Source organism: Periplaneta americana, chromosome 17, assembly GCF_040183065.1.
Source record: "Periplaneta americana isolate PAMFEO1 chromosome 17, P.americana_PAMFEO1_priV1, whole genome shotgun sequence".
Taxonomy (NCBI): Eukaryota; Metazoa; Arthropoda; class Insecta; order Blattodea; family Blattidae; genus Periplaneta; species Periplaneta americana.
In genome coordinates, this window is record NC_091133.1 from 11804506 (window position 1) to 11813700 (window position 9195).

The 9195-nt window shown below is 37.0% G+C and overlaps 1 protein-coding gene across 1 annotated transcript in view; it reads right to left on the minus strand.

Moving 5' to 3' along the window:
• The window catches only part of LOC138693467 (zinc finger protein 235-like), a 33184-nt gene extending 24819 nt beyond the window's left edge, over nt 1–8365 (minus strand). The window contains exon 1 of the mRNA XM_069817448.1: nt 7863–8365. The gene's annotated coding sequence lies outside the window, so the exon portion shown is untranslated. The remainder of the gene's footprint in view (nt 1–7862) is intronic.
• Between the last annotated feature and the right edge of the window lie 830 nt (nt 8366–9195).

A 9195-nucleotide genomic window follows, 5' to 3' on the forward strand; every position in this document is an offset into this window, starting at 1 on the left:
TCACTGACCTTGATATAATCTAGAGAGTAAAATAAACATTAATCTTGATATAACCTTGAAATTGATTTAGACATTGAAAAACGAGATGACAAATTGAATTTATTTGAATATTATTTACAATTAACGCTAATTATTACAGTAACAGAACATAACCTCCTGCGAAAGTATTGGATTTCCAGCCTCCGTGACGTTTCGCTAGTTGTCTTTCGATTGCATATCCGAGAATAATCGATACTTGCGCTTTCATATTGCTACAATGGTGTTTTCTGATTGGTGAAACACCTGAACTTTAATGAAGTCCATTAAAGGGCTTCTACCAGGTGTATAATTACTACATTTCGGCATGGTCGAGCATAAAGTAATTAATGTAATTTGTACAATCAATTTCAGTTCCTAATGCAACTTCTGTACGACAGTTTAGTGTAATGAATCCAACATTTACTAAAGAAAGACGAAAAATTACCCCAGTACTACTAAGGGCTGAACTTCAAGTATGCCATAATTATCGCATGACGTGCTTTGAATTGTATGACAGTATACTTAAAAAACCCAAAGCTTAAATGCAGCAAGGAGTGAGGCAACGTACAAATTCAAGAGAAATTAGAACCCGGCCACCACAAACTAGCGTAAAACAGCAGCAGAAAAAATTCAGAATTATTGATTTTCAGTAATTTTGTTTGCTTTACTGTATTATCATTTGAATGTCATAGCATTATTATAAGCTGATATTATGGCAGTTATGCATGATTTGGTTTATTTACTTTTCATGTTCGCAAATGTTTCCATTTTTTAATTGATGAATTTTAAGTTCCTCTGTTCGAGATGTAGACGTTAAAAAGATTGTATCTTTACATATAGTGCTTCTCCTCAACATCAAGGTCATCACTGCGTAACAGTGAAGATGGAAAGAAACTAACAGCCATTTGTTACCTGATGTAACATTTCTCTGCCCTTGGACATTATAGTAGGGAGCAGGAATATTAGTGGATGGAGGTATTCCCCTTCATACTAACCCACCCCACGTTCCACCCCTACTTAAGGTGTAAACGTTCTTCGAAGGGTTGCTTTCGAAACATCCTTCACTCCTCGCTACGTAACCGAAAGTATATAACATCGAAATAGTATCTATATATAAACACTGTCTGTATGTTAGTATGTAGTGTAATTTCTGTGCGCAGCATTATAATTATTTCATTATATAACAGCACATGTGAACACTTAATTTATTATCATACAAACTACTGGTATACAGGGTGTTTCAAAAATACGGGGCATAATTTCAGGTATGTATTTCCCACATGTAGACAATCAAAATAGTTCATTACAACATGTGTCCGGAAATGCTTCATTTCCGAGTTATGGCCTTCACAACATTGAAATTCACAGGAACGTTTTTCTTTCCGCAGGTCGTTGTCATTACAGAAGATGTTCTTCAAAATGTCCACCTCCTGCATGAATACAGACCTCACATCGATGTCTCATTGACCTGCGAACACGATCCCAAACTCCAGGAGTATTGCGTATATCCTCAGAACATGCCACAATTCGATTCTGAAGGGATTCAAAATCAGGCACCGAGTCCACACCTGTGGAGTAACGGCTAGCGCGTCTGGCCGCGAAACCAGGCGGCCCGGGTTCGATTCCCGGTCGGGACAAGTTACCTGGTTGAGGTTTTTTCCGGGGTTTTCCCTCAACCCAATATGGGCAAACGCTGGGTAACTTTCGGTGCTGGACCCCAGACTCATTTCACTGGCATTATCACCTTCATCTCATTCAGTCGCTAAATAACCTCAGATGTTGATAAAGCGTCGTAAAATAACCTACTTAAAAAAATCAGGCACTGGAGACGAATAAACCAATGATTTTTATGTGCTGATAGAAGGAGTCATGTTCACAGCCTCCAGAATCTCCTCCTGTACTTCTGGAGTTGTAGATCTTGGTCGTCCCCTTCCCAAACCAGTAGAGTTAAATTTTCCATACTTGCACAGACGGTAATGGAGACGTACAAATATCTTCCGATCTGGACATTGTCGCTGTGGGTACCTCTCCTGGTGCAAACGACGAGCCAGCGCAGCATTGCCGTCCGCCTTACCATACATGAAGTGTATCTCTGCCAGCTCTTGATTTGAATAGATGTCGCACAGTCTGATGCCTACACAACACTGAATGTAACCTTTGCCTCGGAATGAACTGTCAGAGTGCCCTCTTAATGTATCCTTTGACGGCAACGACCTGCGGAAAGAAAAACGTTCCGGTGAATTTCAATGTTGTGAAGGCCATAACTCGGAAACAAAGCATTTCCGGACACATGTTGTAATGAACTATTTTGATTGTCTACATGTGGTAAATACATATCTGAAATTATTCCCCGTATTTTTTAAACACCCTGTATAATACGCGACATGATTTTATAACAATATTGATACCGAACAACATTCATATTTTGAAATGAACAGCATAAGAAATATTAAACTTTGTAACAAAGAAATTTAATTATTTATTGCTATAGTACTTATTAATAATCATTAATCACTTCATGAAACAATTCATTAAGTACATCTTGAAATTATTCACTTCACATAAGTTACCATCCTCACTTTCATTACCTGCACTGTAATTTTCTCAATTAAACCTCTCCTTTCACTTGTACCCACAAATTCGATCGCATTGTACTAAGAGTGATAAGGAGGAAACCTTACTACTCATGTCCCATATTTAATGCGATCTGATCAATTTCATACTGGTATATCCTATACATATACATATGCTGATTCACTATATGCAATAATTCAAGAACTATATCAGAAGGACCGTGAGCAATGTTTTTAGTCTTAAGCCATGACACAATGTCTGCCTTCCTGGAGTTCGAAGAAGGAATTTTCTCCACTAACGTAGAATTGTAACTCGCATTGTCCATCATAATGACACAACCTTCTTTTAAATTTTCCATCAGATGCACAAACCATTCTGTAAACACTGTGGCATTCATCTGGTCATGGTGGTCCCCGGGAATTCTTTGTCTGAAATGCAAGCATTGCCTCTTCAATAAACCCATGCTGTGCTGAGCCTGCATGAGACATAATTACCCGCGAACCCTTCCCAACAGGTACCTTAAGTCCACTTGTTGAGGCCAAATTTTGCCAAATGTACTGCCTGGAATAACTCTGATTAATAAACGTTTCATCTATATAAATGTTTGGTCGTGGTAGTACCTCCTATCTAATGAGATGTATTTTTCCGAAAAATGATATTTTCAATGAAAATATGTCGTTTCTCTGCATTAAAAAGCGTCTACCATCGTTGCACTTCTTGTAACGGTAACCAAGATAGCTTTAAGAATTCTGCCCATCGACCATTTCTAACCAGGAAAGTTGATGTTTTGTTTCATAATTTCCGTTACCTTACTTCTGGTGGGATATAATCCTTTTTCGTAGAACTCTTAAACTGTCACAAATCACTTCCTTCTCAAAATCATCAACTTCAGTGATACCTTTTTATGTTCTCTTGGGAGAAGAAAAAGATGGCTCTGGCGCTTCCATATTTGTTGTTTGTTCTGCTGATTTAGTTTCTGCACAAATTCTTTGAACAGTACGCTCAGAAACTCCACAAGCTGCAGTAGCTTTCTGAGTTGCAGATATAACACTGTTAATGTCCTCACATATTTTAAGTTTTTTTTTTTATTATTCGTAAATTCCTTTCGCTTGGCTTCGCGTATCCGTCCCCCTTCTAGACATGTCGCTCAATTAGACATAGAAGCAATTTCACTGTTAGTATTGAAAAATACTCTTTCAATATGCACACAATGAACTAACAACAGCTACGAACACTACTCTCTCTATTCAAAACGACTGGCTTGTAAGCGACTACTAACATCCGAACGCGCCGACACACTGCCAGTCACACTGGACAGTAGAGATTGGTAAAAAATAACACAACAGTTATTTTGGAACTGTTCCGGTCTCGGAACTGTTGCAAAAATGAACAGTAGGTCGGAACCTCCTGTTCCGAAATAACAGTGTTCCGACTCCGAGCTGCTCACTTGCCCAGCTGTTGCGGGCTCGCAGTACCGCGTTGCACAAGGTATGTTCCGACTCCGAGATAACAGTCGGAACGTCGGAGCTTGTTCCGATGAACCAACGACAGCTTCAGTTACACTGTTCTCGTTGTTCTTTATGTTATACTTGGAACTTCGTTGGATGAAGTTGGTACTTGAAACTCTCACGTGGTTGGAGGGGGGCGCATGGAAATTGAAATCCTTGCGGTGGCGCGAACTTTAATATCAACATTTGTAAGACTGGCCAATCATCTGTAATGTTATAGTAAGTATTTAATAATCTGTAATATTCATTCCCGCTTTATGGTTTATTTCACCATTAGTTGACTAATTCTGTTTTATAAACATTCTACAAAGTCATAAGTACGCATACTATTATTAATTCATTGATCAGCTGATTTTATACAAAGGTTAAAGTCGTAAATGGTAATGAGTGGTTTAGTTACAATGTCTGTATGTCGTTTGTTGAGGTTAAGTCTGACAAGCACAAGTTTTTGTGCTATCTTCTCTGTTATCAAAGAACGACAAAAATGTTGTAGCATTATTTGTTGGAAACTACCCATATAAGTACTGATTTGGAGAGCGAGGTTTAATGCGAAGTTTAAATTACACTTTGGTAAAGATGCGATTCCAAAATTTTACTAACCCACTGCGGGGTTTCCAGGTTTCAGTATTGCCAATATATATATTTTTTATTTATGAAATTGTAATATATATTATTATTATTATTATTATTATTATTATTATTATTATTATTATTATTATTATAACTGTGCATTAAGAAAAGTAAAAATTAAAATTAATGATTTGTTTTTTTTTTTATTATGTAATAGAGAGAACAGAAATTACATACCATATGTTTTAAATGTTATGTTATTTTTTTTTTTTTTTTTTAGTCGGCTACCATGTCTTTATAACTTTATGTACGAAAACAAAGTGTTGTATTCTGTCCTTGTAGTCAACAGCTGTGTAATTACTAACATTAAGCTTTTGAGTTCTGTCCGCATGCACAGCAATTTTCCAAAATCGATTCGAATGTGCATTGCAGTGCCATCTATAGATAAGAATGTGTACTATGTCATGCCTATGAGTGCTCCAGTGTGAGCAGCATGGTGAAGAGGGAAGGTACTGTACCGTTCGTTTGAACGACTCAACGACTCCGACTCATCACCACTGGTGACTGTTATTTCGGAACTGTTATTTGGAACATAGTATATTTCGGAACCGGAACAGTCGGAACTGTTCCGGGAAAAGAACAACTTCGCCCATCACTACTGGACAGGTTAGAAAATAGGGGGCGGTACGTGCAAAAAACGTGCTATGTACGTCCCGACAATATCTTTGCTCCCTACTATAGCAATAAATTGTATTATGCCTAATAGAAATTATAATTTAATAGCCCTAGATGCAATAATAGGTAACATATAATATTATTATAGCAATTGTTTAACTATGGAAATGTTCAAAAATTAAGAAGTGACGCAACGGAAAAAGAGAAGAGACCCGCGTCCATCTGAGTTTCTCCTAGCAAAGCCGACTTGATGTTACCTTCGCTGAGAAGCGAAGCGAGCATCAAGTCGGCCGTGCTCCTAGTTAATGGCCAGTGTTCCCAGGTTTTTACAAAAGAAAATCCCTCAGATGGGTTGAAAAATCCCTCAAATTTAGAAAAAATCCCTCTTGGGGTGAGGTATAGCCTAAACTCCAAAATACACCTTTTTAAAAACACATTAAAATATTAAATTAGAAAAAGACAATGTTTCCAATAAATACCACAGTGCAACAGATCGTCATATTATTGATGATCCTGTTCACATTCTTCTCCCTCGTCTTCCGCAACCAGCAGCCCAGCTATTTTGTTGTCTCTTGATTCCTTGTTGTAGGCTATATATTTTCATTAAATAGTCTCAACACGTCGTCGGTGATTGGATGTTCATTTTGCTCATGTCAAGTTTCACTCGTACTAGAGACGACACTGTTTTTGTTGCTAGTTTATTTCTTTTTTTCGTTGTTATATCACTAACCCTTAAAAATATGCACTTTACAGCTGCATTAGAATGGGGCAAAAAGGGCAAATTTGCTAGTTTTCCTAAATTTTTGAACAAGAATTCAGAAATAAAACTGTGATATCCTTCTATTCGCTTTCAAAATTCTAGTACAGGCAAATTTAGATAAGCAGTTTTCTCTTCAGAAGGAAAGTAATTGGGTAGAAGACTCCATTAATTTAATATTGATTCTTGGTTTACTTTTGTCTTATATTTATAAACTAGTGAAGTAAGGCTGATACTAGATCTTTCAACAATCTTACTGATACCTAATGAAATTTTTGGATAGAAAAGTCAAATTAGGCTACTTATAACATCTTGTTGAAGGGGCAATCTTTTCAAGGACTCATTGAGAGCTACTTGATAGAACTCCAAACACCGTAATCTGAACTTTCACTTTGTCATCAGATGGAATTTTGTAAAAAAATACTGGTAATTCTGGGGATATTTTTCAACTGTAATGCATTTTTTATGCGAGGGCATGGAGCCATGTCTTTCTAATTCACTCTTACTGGCCGACAGTTCATTTTTTGCAACACAAACATTTTACTTTATAGCGATCATTAGATTTGTCCAACCAACCTTTTAAATGAGGTGCCTCCAACCATGATTCAACGAATGATTGTTTTCGCCAAGATTCCTCACTTTTAGATAACACTTTTCTGATTTCACGTTTTTTTTCGGCGTGACGGTCCTTCTTGAAGATCACATGCTTAAAAATATCAGTTATTTAAAACTAAGAAAATGAACAGACACTTAAAAAATATCAACCTAAAACTATGGTCATAATGTAAAATATGTACATCTTTCCCGGCTGATAACCCAAGAACTGAAACTACAGTATATTCCTAACGTACTCATTTTTGCAACAATCTACTCTCTGCTGAGGTACTGAATTGGTTTGAATATAAAGCGGGAAGACATAAACGACAATGGTAAATGGCAGCCAACAAGCAGTAAAATTAAAAAAGAAAAACACGAATCTCATTGGTTGTTTCTATCTGAATTACTCAACTCTTTGAATTAAAATTATGTTACAACAATCCATTGTTGACAAACCACATATTAAGCATATAATAGAATTTTCAGTGTTACACCACTTATATGTGCTTTTAACAAAAATAATTAATAAACGTCGACCTGGTTGGCGAGGTGGTATAGCGCTGGCCTTCTATGCCCAAGGTTGCGGTTTCGATCCCGGGCCAGGTCGATGGCATTTAAGTGTGCTTAAATGCGACAGGCTCATGTCAGTAGATTTACTGGCATGTAAAAGAACTCCAGCGGGACAAAATTCCGGCACATCCGGCGACGCTGATATAACCTCTGCTGTTGCGAGCGTCGTTAAATAAAACATATTTAAATTAATAAACTCATTTTATATCTGAAAAATAAAAATTTATTTTCAAAAATATTTAAAAATTGAAAAATTGGAAAGGTGTGAAAATCCCTACTTTTGTGTCATTGTCAAAAAATCCCTCAATCCCTTTTCGACCAAAAACTCCCTACGCCGAGGGTTAAATCCCTCAATCTGGCAACACTGTTAATGCCCCGGTAAGGAGCATCCAAGAATCTCCCGGAATCCTGTGTTCAGGAGTCGGCAAGCCTACTTACGAGACTAGTCATAAGAAAATATCGGTACCGATAGTAAAGTAACACGTATCAATCTATAATGATAATATATTCAAGACTAAAACCTATGTACACTTATAATATATATCCCTTTCATCTTTAATATAATATCTTAAAAGTAAAAAATTGCAATCTACCTTTTCAACAATGTAACACTTCCATCAAACAGCTCTTCTTCCAGAACATGAACCGAAACTTTATTGCCTTAGAAAACGGCTAGAAGCGAGGATCAAACTGGCCGTGAAACGAAGTGCTATGACGTCGAAGTAGCCGCATGCTGTCGGTTCAGATACAAGTTACGAATAGAACGTAAAGTCACGCTTCATCTACTAAATTTTTCGTTAGGCTACTTGCCACTTTCACGTCTAGTCAGTCTTTCATGCTCGTATAACTCGCAATAAAGAGGAATGGTTCATTTAGTAGTAAGCGTTAAAATCAATCGTTCATAAAATTACACAGAAACAAAGTTAAACAGTATACGTTGCTGGTATTTAAAGTTAAATTTTTTACTGCTATTGGAAGGGTTATTGACCTTTTGACACACAAACCGTTACTACTGGTCTCAAAGATTAAAAAATTTCTATATAATATTATTTTGTGACTTTGCATTTGTACTGATTTATTTTACAATGCTTTTCAACTATGACGGTTCTTTACCGTCTGACTAAAATGCAGGTAATCATGCGAGCACCGAAAGTTACCCAGAATTTGCTTTAACTGAGTTGAAAGAAAAGAAAAAATCTCAATCATGTATCTTGTTCCAATCAAGACTTGAACCAAGACCCACTGATTTCATGCTCACGCTATACTGAAGAATTAGCACGGTCACTTTGAACCGTGCCGTTACGTTTACCATCAAATTTAAGTAAATACACAATGTCACCAACACAAGAACATGACGTTGGTGTGTGGCGTAGTTGGCGGGAGAAATTTTTTCTCTCTGTCTACCTCCTTCGTTCTGAACATTATTGAGAGATAGCACCACTGTTAGCGACAATGTGCATTTGCGTAAATATTGCGAGTAAATTATGACGAGTGCCTTAGATGAGAGGCTCGGGACAGAAACAGGTTTGCTGTAGCGCATGCGCGGACCTCTCATGCAGTGGGAGCGTGATCCTTACTTGAATTTATTTTTGCGTGTACTTGCAGATTAAATGATTGAGATCCCTTCTTGCTCCGGTTACAGGCCTTGCATTTACGAAGGTTATGTTATGTTAGGTTAGCTTAGATTAGCTTAGCTTAGGTTAGGTTAGCTTAGGTTGGTTAGATTAGCTTTGGTTAGGTTAGATTAGTTTTGGTTAGGTTAGCTTAGCTTTGGTTAGGTTAGGTTAGGTTAGCTTGATTTGATTCGTCCATGTAGTAGTTAAAATTATATAATATGACAGTTTTTGATTCGTAATATTGTTAAAAAATAATAGGCCTATAATGAAAGCGGCGAAAAATTTCATTGTCCTTAAATTTTTTTTCGTA